General features: G+C 44.2%; 1 protein-coding gene across 5 annotated transcripts in view; it reads left to right on the forward strand.

Moving 5' to 3' along the window:
• The first annotated feature begins 806 nt into the window (after positions 1 to 806).
• MYT1L (myelin transcription factor 1 like) overlaps positions 807 to 14379 on the forward strand; it is a 312706-nt gene continuing 299133 nt past the window's right edge. Inside the window, exon 1 of one of the 5 annotated variants that reach the window (XM_074895697.1) lies at positions 807 to 898. The gene's annotated coding sequence lies outside the window, so the exon portion shown is untranslated. The other 4 variants (XM_074895698.1, XM_074895694.1, XM_074895699.1 and 1 more) reach the window with 4 other exon arrangements.

A 14379-nucleotide genomic window follows, 5' to 3' on the forward strand; every position in this document is an offset into this window, starting at 1 on the left:
CTGGGAGCCAAGGTGGAAGCCTGAGGCGAGCTGCTATTGCATCAATGCAGCACTTCACATCAGACACGGGGAGGGGAGGCGAGGCTTCGGCAGCAGAGCGAGTTCAAAATACCAGCCTCGCTATTAAAAAACAAACCAGCACCACCCTCCAACAAATAAAACCTTTGTGGAAAAAATAAAAAATAATTTTAAAAAAAGAAAAAAACCACCCAACAACCCCCTCCCCGAATCATTGACTAAAACACAATTAGCGGAGAAAAATCTCTTCTGCTTCTTCCTTCCCCTTGTACCCTGCAATCGCTGGATCTACCATTTCTTTTCACAGCTCCTCGTTTAAAAAGAAAAAGGACGCTCTCTATTTCTCTATTTACCTGATAACTAGCTGGGGGTGGGATACCTGATTTAGCTGGAGACTTTGATTTGTGGGATTGACAACCTTATTATGCAGTGAGCTTATTATTGATATTATTCTGCTCTCGGTTGCCATGACCACCTTGTGAGAGACATTCAATTTTCTCTCTTCCATCATCATTATCTATGAGGCCATCTGTTGTGGAAAATGAATTCAGCCTCATTTGCATGACTGATAAGCAAATTTTTTTTTATCTATTTAACAGAAGGTCATATGCCGGGGATTTGGAGCTGGTGAAAAAAAAAAAAAAAAAAAAGTGGAAAAAAAAAAAAAAGGCATCTCGAGAGGATGAGTGGGAGTGCGTGCATTAGAGGATGTATGTGGAAGTAAAACAGATCCCTCAGGCCTGCTAGCCTATCCTACTGCATTTGTCATTCCTGCCAGGGCGACATTTTTTTCCCCCTAAGCTTCTGCACACTAAAGAGAGTGAGAGCTTTTTCCCTGCAGTCTTCTTGAAGCCCCCCTGATTTTTTTTACTCAGTGTTGGTGGGTGTATTTTAATATATATATATATATTATTTTTTTTTTTTAATTCCCTGGAACATGGGGTATCTTTTCAGTGTTCAATGAAGAAAAAAGCAGCCTTTTCTGGGTCTCTGTGGTATGCTTCTTACTCCTCATCCTTTCAAAGTTGTAGTAAGCCAGGGTGTTTCTTAACCGTGCTGAAATGTCTTGCTTATGTTTAACTTGTAAATGGTTAACGGTGCAGGTGTGGGCTGTGTTTTGTGAAGGGTGGGGGTTGATTCTTGTAGCTAACTGGAAAGATTATTGTGATTTTTGCAGTCGTTCTGTAGCTTGTACTTAAATGTCCATTGTTTGCTCTTTTCAAGTTCTTCTGGCAATACTGTTGTGCAGCCGAATCTGGGCTGTAGAATAGCTGATAAAAAAATCCTAAAGTGTGTGTTTACTATATGAACGCATTATGTTGCATGCATTAAGCATGTTGTTGTTTATATAAACTTGGTGCATGTTGGACGGTACTTGTTTGATATGGAGAACCCGAGACAAAAACTTCACAGATTGGAAAGCTCAAGTCTCCTGACAGCCGAGTACAATTAAATAAAAGATTATAAGAGACTATGTTTTTACACTGAAATGACATTTGAAAAGTGGATTTGTACTTTAAAGGAGAACACTCATGTAAGAGTAGTATTTTGAAAGAACACTATCTTAAATGTTTCGTATCAATAATAGTTCTTCAAAGAGAACAAGCTTTGTAAATAAGGGATGGTTAGTTCAGTTAACTTTCTGAAAATGTCATATTCTATACTTCAATTTTAAAATAGTTCAGATAAGTATGACTGTAGCCCATGTACTTTTAGTGCAAATTTGTTAATCTTATTAATTTAGTGCTAAAAAGTAACTGAAGAGCATAAAAGAAAATGTGTTATATTAGTAAAAAAGAAATTACAGTCTCTGATGGAAGAGACATGACACAGGTTTTCTTCTTTTATTTGTCACTAACAAAGATTAAACTTAATGGAACAGAGGCATGCCATTTTCTTCTGAGTGCTGAACAACGTGCACAGCCTTATCTATGTAAAGAGGACGTTTTTAAAAACATCTTTTTGTTCTCTGAAGAAGTAGTGTGTGCATAAAAGTAGAGTTTTTACGTGAAAAATGCTTTACGTGGTTGACGATACTCCTTTTAAAGATATAAAAGGAGATATGCAGTACTCTCTTTCTTGCAAATAAATACACTTGGATTTTATTTCTAATCTACGGGGAATCTCTTTTTATATTTCGTACTTGCAACGGAGAAATGGTCGTGGGTGCTGAATTTCAGGTGAAGAGAAGTTTCACTTTTATTGAGGTCAGCTAGAGACCAGGTCCCTGACTTGTCTACATTAAGTAACTTACTCTAAATTACTTGATTAAATCCCCCCCTTTTTTTTTGTTTTTGTTTTTGTTTTAGAAAACACTTTGCAACAGATCTAGCAGTAACTTGTCGTGATAATCTATTGCCGATAGTTGTTTAAAGGGGTCTCTTTTCTCCTACCCCTCCGATTTCAGAAAGAGTATCTTTCTTGTAGATTTTTAAAAAGGCATAAGATTTAGTGCTCCATTGGCATCCGCCATATTTATCATGCCTATTGGAATTTGCGGTGGAAGTTAGGTCACAGACCTAATTTCAGACTCAGAGTTCAGTCCGGTGCAGCTCTGGCGGTTGGGCTGGGTGCTCTGCAGCGGTGCTGGTTTCCTCAGTGGACGTCAGCTGGAAGTAACGGGGTACTGTGTATTAGCAGGCTGTGTTACGGCACGCAAAGGTTGAGGTCTCCGTCTTCTCCCCTCCTCCCCCCTCCACTTGAATTGTCAGCATCTTCCAGAGGCTGCTGAATAAAACCTGGTAAACTTCAGGAAAAGCCTAACAGAGAAGACAGCCGGTTCCCTTCCCTTGCCCCCCCCTCCCTCCCCCCCCCCCCCCCCCCCCCCCAGTTAATTACCGAGCTTGGTCGGATCCCTCCTTGCCACCCTGACATTTGACTGCTGCTAATTCACTGATTAATCTCATTAATGTGATTATAGCAGGATTTGGAGCTGGCTGCCATTGTTCCGCAGGCAGCGCCATTCAGCCGGGCGCTCGCCGCCCCCCTCGGCGCGGCGGCGCTGCTCGGGGGCGGCGGGCGGAGGCGTTGTGCCGGCGGCCGGCCCGCGGCGTTCAGCACCGGGAGCTGTCCGCCGCCGCCCGCCGCCCGCCGCCCGCCGCCCGCCGCCCGCCGCCCGCCGCGGGGGGAGCCCCGCTTTCACCGCCCTGAAGGCTCTGCTCGGCCGGGTAAAGGCAGGAGAGGCTTTATGCCTCCTCATTAGGCGATGGGAAGACGGCTGGGATGGGAAGCATCGGACCTCTGCCTTTAGACACTTCGTCCTTTCTTTTAACAGCTCGCGTCGCCTCCGTTTTGTTTTCTCGGGGAGAGCCACGGGGCAGTGCAGTTGAAGCGCTACTTTCCTGCAGCCGCCCGATTTAGCTCTCAGGACGTGAGGGACATTACAGGTGTTGCCGTACTTAGCCAGACTTTTTCTTCCTAGCAAAAGAGTGCTTTGTTGAGCTAAATGCTTTCGTGTATCTTCTCTTTTGTGCACATAAACGACGTACCCAGCTCAGCATCTCAAAATGACGTTTGCCCTCACCAGCACTATTGTGCCTAGGGTCTTTTCTGCGTCCGCGCTGCAAACTCCCGTTTTCCGGGGTTTGACAATAGGAAGCATTTAATTGATTGAAGATTGATCTGGAAGATCTTTTTAAGTTTTCGCGATACGTATAAACGACTTTTGCAGTCCTCAGTTGCAACAGTATTTTATAGTCAAATGTGCAGGTTACGCGGTTTTAAATCAGACTAGGAACAACTTCTTTAAGTAAGGCACTCTACATAGCATTTGGGCATGATCTGCTCTGCCCTATTTAGTATTTTTACTTTTATTATCTAGAAGTTACATTGTTATCGTTTAATAACTGCCAATTGCACATGCGCAGTAACTTTTTTTTTTTTTTTAATATCTTCTCTTCATTTGTATTCTTTATGAGCATAACCCTGTACTGGAAACTGAAGCCACACATTAAACTGTATTGTGTGAAGGATTTGCCAGGACAAGCAGTGAACTCCTGCAAATCACTAAATTAAAAATACTTTTAAGACAAAGTGTTCTGCTGAGGAAAAGATGGGATCTGTTAGAGAACATTCTACATTTTAAAAGATTTCAGTGTAGATGGCAGAGAAACCTTTGCAGACATTGCAATCTATCGTTAAATAGTAACTAACGTTCAAACCTGACCAAGTGCACTGAAACCGAAGAAGTCTGTTGCCATTTTTTTTTTTTTTTACTATACGTTTGACTTTTACGTAGTTTTTCAGGCACTGATACCCTATTCATAACAGGGTTTCCTATTTTCTTTTCATTTCCTTTTCTTCCCATTTCTTTCCCACCCAAAATCAAAAGCCCAGTGAGTAAAGTATTGTCTCCTTAACTGCTTTAGAGAACTATACGTTTAAAGTATGTATAAAATAGGACTGTATAGGAACAGGTTTTAACAGTGACAGCCACAATATGCAGGCCAATTAAGGCTGCTCGTTAGCGGGTATATTCTTGTAATACTCCTGTCAAGCTGAAATTGTACTCCCTTATTGACAGTAGTGGGTTCGTCTGATGCTTGAATTCTGCTTTCTGTGTTTGTCTAATGTTTCAAGTCTGGTTAGAAACTGCTACCAGCGAGAAAGTAAAAGAAATGGAAGGTTTTCAAGCATGTTTTACCATAAACGTACTAACCTGGCTAACTTAACCTTCAGGAAAAATACTGTGCTCTCATTAACGCTGTTTAAACATGACCTGCATCTCCTTTTCCCCATGGATAATGCGCGTTGACGAGACACAGGCTGGGGGAGGGAGAATCCAACCCACAACATTAAACCCATACCCTAACGTTTTATGGAGGATAATTAGGCCAATGAATCACCGGTCTCCCAATTTATTTTTTTTTTCCACACCGGTCTTTTTGTAAATGTTTCTAATTTATGCAGTTGCCCCCCCCGCCCCCCTTAACTCTCACCAGTACAGGATTTATATACATTCTGCCCCGATTAAAGCAAGTATTGTTTTTGTCTTCAGTGGGAGAAGCACCGGGGTATTTCTTTGTGTCATCCCGAAAGCTGGACGAGATGATGAGGTTTTTCCCAACTAAATCGCCTTCAAAAAGTTTTGAAAACACCTGCCATGATATGTGTGCCCCATAGTCGCCTTCACTATCTTACTAAGGCTAGCCAGGATCTAACATAAGGAGGTTAGCTTTAGCAGAGGGAAAAGCCAAGCCTTGATTTTTGAAAAGCGAATGCAGTTTTCCAAAGATTCTGCATGTAAAACCTTAGGTGAGAAGACGCTGAGGTTCGTCTGTAGGAGTGTAGGTACCCCTGTGCACTTACAAACGGTCCCTTTCGTCACCAGCTGCGCGGGTGCTTCTCAGGCTACACTGATCTGGGTGGAAAAATCCCAAACTGACATGCCCTCGCTACGACGCAAACATGGTAGCTCTCCATCCCCGCTACGAGGAGGCTTTTCTCCCCGCAGAGCCGCTCCCCCTCGCCCCCCCGTCACCCTCCCCGCCCTTGCGCGGCGCCCTCCGCTCTCCCCGCCCGCACCTGCGGCCTGGCCGCGGCGCCGCTCCCGAGGGCTCCGCGCCTCGGCCTCGGGGGAGCCCTGCGAGTGCGGGGAGATGTAATCAGAGATGACAGAGAAAATGTAAGGGTAAAAAAAAAAGCCCCAAAAAAAAAAAAAAAAAAAAACCCAAACCACGAGCGAGGTGGAGATGGGGGGCGGGGGAAGAGCCACGTAAGTCCTTTTTTTGCTTTCTGAGGGAAACACTGCGTTTTCCACCAAAAGCGTGGAAGTCGTGAGGGCTCTGCTATTGTTAGTCCCTTTCCCAGCAGGCTGGCTGTCCTCTGAATCCCTGTGACAAACGCCCCCCCCCGCCCCTCTCCTGCCATCGGAGTGCGGTTGTGGAGCCGCTGTGGCGGCTCGGGACGCGAAGGGCTGGTGCGCGGAGACCCGCCTGCGCTTCCGAGCGCGGTGTGGCTCCTGGCAGGGCTGGGCGGGAGGGAAGGAGGGAAGGAAGGGTATAACCGCCGCGGTCACCGACGTGTCTGGTCTCCACACGTCAGGCAGCGGGCTCGGGTCGGGCGGGATTACCTCCCCGGGCTGGAGGAGGGTGTTCCTTGTGACTTTCGGGTCAGTCTCCCCCGCCTGAGTCGCGGCCGGCAGGGTCTGCCCGCGGTGCCCTGCCAGCCGCGGGGCTGTCCGCACCGAGCATCACCGCGCAGGGCGAGCCGCGGCGGGAAGGGAGGGAGCGAGGGAGGGAGGAGGGAGGGAAGGAGGGAGGGAGGGAGGGAAGGAGGGAGGGATGCGGGAGGAAAGGGATGCGGGAGGAGGGGGCTGCAGCAGCACAATGGCAATAAGGAGGGCAACGAAAGCGGCAGGCGCGCGTGTGTGTACAGGGAGGGCGTATGGGCTCTATGTGTGCTCTGGCCACGGTCCTTCCCATAGGAAAGGCGGCCCGCCCGCGGGAACGGACGCTGAGGGCGGGCAGCGGGCGGAGGGCGCGGCGGTGCCCGGGGCAGGGGCCGGTGCGCGGCGGGGCTGAGGCCGCGGGGGGGTGCGGAACCGTGCCAATGCCGGGGGGTGCCGCCGCCCCCGCGTAGAGCTCGCAGCCTGTCACGCTGCTAACGAAATGACATTTCGGGGACGGGTTTAAACGAAGTGACTCCCCGCGGGCAGGCCGCTCCCGTCGCAGGGGCATCCGGCTGCCCGGGGGCGAGTCCCGCAGGGGGCTGCCCGGGGGCGGGCGCACGCCGGCGGAAAGCCTCCGCAGCAGCGTTGCAAGGCGGAGAGGTGCCTCTTCCCGGTCATTGTCTGTGTGACACGTTTAGTAACGCCGGCCCTGGCTAAGCGGAGGCAGCAAGAGCCACAAAATCCACGTCAGATGGCTGGGGAAAACGCTGCCGAGGGGCACGTGCAAATGTGGCCCTTTCTGCGTGCTGCGAGCCCTTGTTTATGTGCGGTTGTTGGTCACATAAAGTTGAGCGGCGCAAGTTACTGATGGTGGAAGGCTGCTAATCCTTTCCTATGGAAAGAGTTCATTTCTTTTGTTTCAGAGGGGAGAAGATGGTGTGAGCAGGTAAAATAAGCGAGGCTTCAGCAATCCCGCCGAATTAACTCTGTAAACCCTGGATCGGTACCCCAGCGGTAGACCAGTGATGGTTTCCAGTCATTATTTCCTTTTGCAGATACATGCAGAGGCCTAATTTTGGGGGTTGTGTGCTGGGGGGGGGTGTTGCTGTTCTGTAACGGAGACACCATTTTACGCCAGCAGCAGCGGCAGGGGAGTATTTTTAGCGGTCTCCCCTCGCGGGCGGCTGCGGCGTTTCTGCTTTCCCCTCTATTCGGTGGAATACAGCGCCGGCGCGGCGCCCCACGCCGCCGGGGAGCCCGGCCCGGGGCGCCGGGGAGGGCGCGGAGCGCGGCCCCGGCCCTGCCCGCCTCCTGCCGCGCCGGCGGGGGCTGGGCCTGCGCGGCCGCGGCGGCAGCGGCACCCGGGCGGCGGGGCCGGGAGCGCGGGGGTGCGTCGCGCCGCGCCGCTTAAAGGATGCGGGCTGAGGCGGGGTAAGTGAGCGATCTGCCAGGGCTGCTGTGCTGCGGCAGTGCCGCGGTGTCGGAGGGAGCCCGGGCTGGACGCGTGCTGCGCTGTGCCGCCAGCCCCGCGCCTCTCCGCTGCTCTTAAATGGAGGTTACAGCTGATCCGTCAGCCACAGAGCTGCACGCATGCCCATCTTCGCAGCGTTCAGTGGTGGCAACTTATTAATTTCTGCCTTCGACTTCAGGCCCGTCGGTTTCCTGTCTGAAAGCATTATTACTTTTGTCCATGTGGCAAAATAATTAGCATACAGATGAGGAGGGATCCTGCCTCTGAGCCTCAGTCGCAGGAGAAGATGTGCAGTGGAAAGTTGATTGGATGAATGGAGAACAAATGGTGGGCGTTCAAAAGCAGTAGGAGAGTTTTGTTGTCGTGGAGCAGGTTTGTCAGTTTTCTGGGTGAATCTCGTAAGATGGAAGGCAGGGTGGCTGGTGCCGAGACGACTGCTTGACAGACTGTGGCCTACTTGAAGGTGCACGTTCGGACTGCATGCGTAGATAATTCATTTGGACTACTTTGTGTTGCAATTCTACGGCTTTCCCTTTGCTGTTCCCTCAAGGTAAATATGTCCGTTTATCACCGTTGTTGTTTGCAGGGTACTTTGCTGTTCACAAAGTGATGGAAAGTTCAACTCTTTGGGCAGTTAACAAAGGAATAGCTGGGTTTTCTGCTTCTTCCCACCCTGGCTCCTCAAGACAGCCTCCTAGGCGTAGAGCTGGAGGAGGCTGAGCAGCTCAGGGCCCGATCCTGCCCTCCCTGAAGTCAACGGGGAGTTTGACATTGCTGCCAGTGGAAACGGGATCGAGTCTCAGGGGCTGTTGTTTTAATAACGACTGCTGGAAATGTCAGATTTCTGCTTCCGATTTTCTAGAACAATGTGGGCAGACCTGTAAAATTGGCAACTACTGTTTCAGTGAAAGCCCAGAGGTGATTAGTTTTGATTGGTGTGGTATGCATTTTCTTGGCTGAAAGGAAAAAAAAAAATGCTTATTTAACACAAACTCACTAGTAATGCAAAAACTGAAGTTATTGACTGACAAATTACTAGTGATTTTCTCAGCTCCAAATTTTTCTGTTATATAGGTGGACACCTTATAAAGGCTGCATTATTCAAAGGAGAAAAGAAAAGAGGAAAATAGACAAGCTATCTTTGAATTACATATTTTATTGCCAGATCAGAACACTGAGTCAGACTGGAATCCCACTTCTCGAACAGAGCATCCATTGATAGGCATTTCTTATATAATTCTGATGCTGTATATAAAATATGGGGGGCTTTAACGTTTACTTACATTTGCTTTTTTCCTGTAGCCATTTAAGAATATTTTTATCCAATTTTAATGATTCTTAATCTCCGTAAAAATGGTGATTTTCATTTTAACTGACCTAATTTTGAAACTGCAGTTAAGGTTGGGGTTAAGTAGAAATTATTATCCTTTAATTGTCTTTACATAGTTCTTGTGACTACTGTAGAACAGTTTAATGAATAATTTGATTTGCTTTAATTTCAGAGGTGTGGGGTTTTTGTTACCTTTAATTATGTAGTTTTGGAGAACAACAGCATACAGTTCCAAATGATATTTAGTTTTTACCTCTATCCTTTTTTTTTTTTCTTTTAATTGACATTTCAGTTTTCTGTGATAGTTTATTTTCAAAAATTACCAGAAAAATAAAAGTCTTTGTCATGTCACTCTGCAAACAAACAAACAAAAAAATATTTGAGCACACTCTTAACCCTTAGTAGGCAGTTATCAGGTACTCCTGATGATTTATCAAGGTTCTTCAAGTTTGGAATGATAAGGTTAAACTTCGTTGCTGTGGTGTAGTCTGGTGAATATATATGTTTATACTTGTTTTCAGTGTGACACATTTAAAAACAATTGAGGTGGCAACATAACACTTCTAACATTAGAAATACACAGTGATGTAAGGCTGTATGCAATAAAACAGGGTTTTTGACTGGGGGAAAAAAGTAATATTTTTCTAAAAGCTACATGGATTTATCAAGTGGAACAAAGAGAAGAGTAAACAATAACAATGAGTAAATGCAGAATTTGGTACATTTTAAACTAATCTAAGAGTAGAACTCAATTTTGTATGTATTTTACAGCCTGAACTTTCTGGAGAGTGAATGTTCTCCCCCCCCCCCCCCCCCCCCTTATTTTAACCAACAGGGGCAATAGTTAAATACTGAACATTTGTAGTGGTTCCTTTGTTTTAGATTCAAATATTCAGTTATATGCCCACATTTTCAGAAAGGGCATCAGTTTTATCATAGTAGTTCTTGGTTCATAGTATGACTTTGTTGTTTTACTCTACAGTCTTGTATTTCACATATTATAGAATTGAGCAACTGTGTGTTTGGAGACAAAGACAATTAAGAAAGAAGAGGAGCTACTTCAGTGTATTCAGAGGTGTATTATTTCTCCAGATTTGTTAAGAACCCTTTTTGAGGTTCTTTTTTTTTTTTTTTTTTTTTTTTTTTCCCCTGCTCTTTTCTATTTTGTTTAATTTTGTGTTGAGGAGATAAATAAGATACAGAAGGGATTATTTTGATTATATGCACGTACACATATATGGCAATTTATTAGTTAGGTGTAGAAACTTTGCCATATGAATGGCAAAAAAGGTACTGTTTTGAAAACTGTTGTTCTGCGCCAGTCAGGCTTTTATGTGGACTCCAAAAGAATGAAAATATAATTCCCATCCATCAGCATTTCCACGGGAAATCAACATGGGCATTTCTTTTTAAGTGCGTTGCACAAGCACATTTATAAAACAAAGTTCTCTGTGTTAGAACCTATTTCTTGACCAACTCTGAGCACAGTCATTGTTTTGTTGAGAAATTCGGTGGTGGAAATGTACTTTGATATTAAATACACATACAACACTGAATAGCTGTATGGAAATACTGGCTTTAATACCAGTTTGCCTGAACTTGATAAATGTTTCCATCATGTTGATCAACTTTCAGTAAAGATGTGAAGCTCTTGATACCATAGTAGAAGAAAACTTTATGGCTGTAGATTACTTACTGACCCTTTCTTTCTTGTAAGAGGAGTGATGAGAAATCCTAATAAGATTATCAATGATGTTTTAAACAGAAGTGCAGCCAGATTTCTATGGAATGGAAATGGGTGCAGACCAAATAGCATCACCTTCTTCACATATCCTAGATTAAAAAGTCAAAAGGAGAACAAATCAAAGATTTTGTAGGCTGTTGACAAAGATTATGTCTTTAGAACCCTTCACAGTGTTTTGCTTTGATTGGAACCACTCTGCCTATTTTAACCATAGAGGAAAAAGCAGGAAAATGTAATGAAACTGAAATGAAGGGGAAACGTCTTGTGTTGGGAGGGGGAGTAGGATGTGGAGACAGACAGATGAAAACCACAATAGGGTTTTTGATCCCTTAAAAGGAAAACAGTAAATATTGTTAGGTTGGATTTAAAATCTGATCAAAGATCAGATTTGCAGTGTATATACTAGTTCAGTATGTTTGCACTGAAGCTGCGGATGTGGAACAGAGTCACCAAGTAATGAAACTAGCCAACTTGGTTGTGGAGATAACCAAAGCTGCAGGGCGCTCCATAGAGATCCATTAAATCAGGTCTGGTATAGAACTGTTTGATAGGTTGTAAATATTAAGAAATCGGCATCTGCCAGTACACCCTTTGGTTTGTTGAAACTCCCACCTGCCTAATGCATCTGGGTAATTGGTTTCAGAAACCAGTTTCAGTCAGGATAGATTTTATGTATCTTGAGGGTCCATCATAACCAAATTGATTATATCTCTGCACCAGGCAAACTCATAAACATCTGTAAGATCACAGATTTTCAACCAAACCAGCACTGGGGTCTGTTACGTTGTGAAGTATTCAAAGTCTACATCTCTCATACCTTATGTCAGCGTGGCATTTTTTAATCAGGAAGTTGATTAAAAAGGGCATGGTATATACTGCGGATGTATGTTCACTTGGCATAACTTCAGCTGTTTCAGTCTGAATCTGGCAAGTGCTGTCCATCACTAGGTGCAGCGATGAAGGGAATCAGTGCAAAGCAGCAATTTAAAAAAAAAATATTTTCATGGTCAGTTTTAAGACGGCTGCTGTTTTGTTCCTACTTTCATGAGCCGCCTTCTGACCCCAAAGGAAAGACAGCGCTGAGCTTTTGGATCAGGCCTGTAGTATCTTTTTATAGAGTGATAGGTCATATGAGAAACATATTTCTCATGCAGCTCCAGTAAAATCAAAAGAAAACATCTCACTTTCTCATGTTTTTGTAATTAATAAGATTGTTTACAGACAGGATGTAAGGGAGAGTATAGTAACCATACAACATAGAGCCTTTAGACTGCTCACTGAATGGCTATTTTTTTCCAGTCTCTCTGGTGATGTTTCCGCTCCCTCCCTTCCCCCCCTCTCTATAGAAATGGTGATACTTACTTGAAAGATGTAATGGCACAATATTTATATTGCATATCATTAGCTTGCTTTATTTTTCCAGGAGAAATTCTCCTCCCGTCTCTAGCCAATACCAGAGGATACTACCAAGGGAATAAAATTTTATGCCTAATTTTAGTGTTCCTCTGCCTAATGTGGTGTGAATAAGTACCATGTTACAGCATTTAACCTAGTCCATCTTTTTCACTTCCTGAACAGTTTCTTGGTTGAAATAAAATAGCCAAAATGCAGAAAGAGAAGATACCCAAGGTTTGTGGTGAGGATAAACTGTAGGCACTGCTTGTTCTTTCTTTTGGAGTAGATGCTCTGCAATTCCTTCCAGTGCTGCAGCAGGGCACTCTCTTGTGTAAGGAATACCCCTTGAAAGGGGTTCCCCAAGCCTCTTGTGATACTGCGAGTCAGTGGCTTATCCTTTTATTTCTTACCTCCTTCCCCAGAATTGGTTGTTAAATCAAATGTCTTAATTTTCAGCACTGGCTATTTGTTTTAGTACATTTTCAGAGATAGTAGCAATTCCTCTGTTGTCTGAAGGCCCATGTTTAAATACGAAACTGTGTTTATAACTGTCACATCCCATGCATAAATACTCAGGACTGTTTTTTGTGTATGTGCATATTGAGGAAGAAATAAAACTATTATGTCATAGAAAATGATAAGGTTGAGTGCAGGGCTTTTTATTTTCTGTGTATCATTACAGTGCTCTTGGTATGTCTAAGATAAGTTGTTATAAATTCAGAATGGTATTTCTGCAGTGTCTTGGTTATGCAGCACAGTTTGATTTAAAAATCTGCAAAACAAACTGCTTGGGCTTGGAGTTGACACTACAGATTAATGCTAGTATTTTTTCAGCACGTGCACAGATAAATTCTGTTCCAGTCTTGCTAGGAAGCACCCAGAGTTTACGCAGGTCAAGTTAAACTATCTTCACATGTAGGAAAAGTTGCCTGTTCCAGCAGTGGTAAGATGACTGCACAGGTGGTATGTTGCTTATTCACTAAGAGAAACTAATTTACTAAATTCGTCAAGAATTTCATAATCCTTTGCTGTGACCAATCTGGTCCCAATCTCAAACTCCAGTTTTCATCAAACTCCAGATTTCATCACTTCTAGTGATTAAAAACCATTTTTCTCAGTCTTTTAAAATGCATATTTGGATCTATCTGAGCTTAAGGTCATTACTCTGTTTGGAGTTACCGGACCTCCATATTCCAGGAAGGTAGCATACTTCAGTCCTCAGGGATAGTAGGTGCGGGCCAGGCTGCAGCATTCTCGAAAGAACTAACGTGATTTTTGGACATTGCAAGTTAAGGATGCAGAGGCTGTGATGGGAGGAATGAGTAACAATGTCATGGCAGGGAAAAAGAATCAGACATTCAATTAAAAGGAAGCTGTGAGTGGAAAAACTGAAGTTCTATTGATCAATATACAGAATTTGATGCTAAAGTAAATTAGAACTCCATGACCATTGGACATTTGACCTCAAAAAGAAGAACAAGAACCTCAGAAATCGCTATGGACAGCAATTTTGTTGAGAAGGGGTACACAGAAGAATCAGGAGGCATACTTGGATGGAAGTCAGGAATGCTTCATGAACCTGAAGACCAACTGGAAAAGCAAAGGAAGCTTAGGTAGGTTTATTAACATACGCTACTTCTGCTTGTCTGGTTGTTTTTTTTTTTGTTTTTAACTTTCTTTCACAGCGCTAAGAACTCATCCCTTCTCTTCAGTTCTTCCATCCCTCTCTTAGAATAGTGCCTGACTATAAGGGGACAGGGAGCAAAGAAAATGCCTTTCAGATAGCCAGTTTATTTTAACAGCACTCCTATATGCACTGTCAATCATAAGGGTTTTTTTTTAAAATAGAGTAGGCCACACCCAGTATTCATAAATGTGTCCTAAATATACATAAACGTATGCAGGCAGGTAGAATTTCTGTGACTAAATATCAGTTCTTTGCATGCAAAGGCAAAACCAGTGGCACTGAAACTTATACCTAAGTATGCCATTAAAACAGATGGGGAAACGTAAGACTGTTTGCAAGCAGTCTTGTAACTGGTCACCAAAACTCTTTTCTGTGAATAAAATGTGGACATGTAGTATGAACCTTCATACATGCAGTCCCTTTGTTTCTGAGAGGAATCCAAATTCAAAACATTTTTTATTCAGGGAGAGACATTTTGTTGTTGGTTCAGAGAACTTACTGAATTAAACAGTAGCAGCCATCCATTTCCATTTGTGGATTTTCAGGTTGATCTTTGCATGAACATCCCCTTTTACCTTCAGAATGTTGTCAGCATTTTTCGGCATATATTCTTTAAACTTTGAGT

Source organism: Athene noctua, chromosome 1 (genome assembly GCF_965140245.1).
Source record: "Athene noctua chromosome 1, bAthNoc1.hap1.1, whole genome shotgun sequence".
In the NCBI taxonomy this organism is placed as follows: Eukaryota; Metazoa; Chordata; class Aves; order Strigiformes; family Strigidae; genus Athene; species Athene noctua.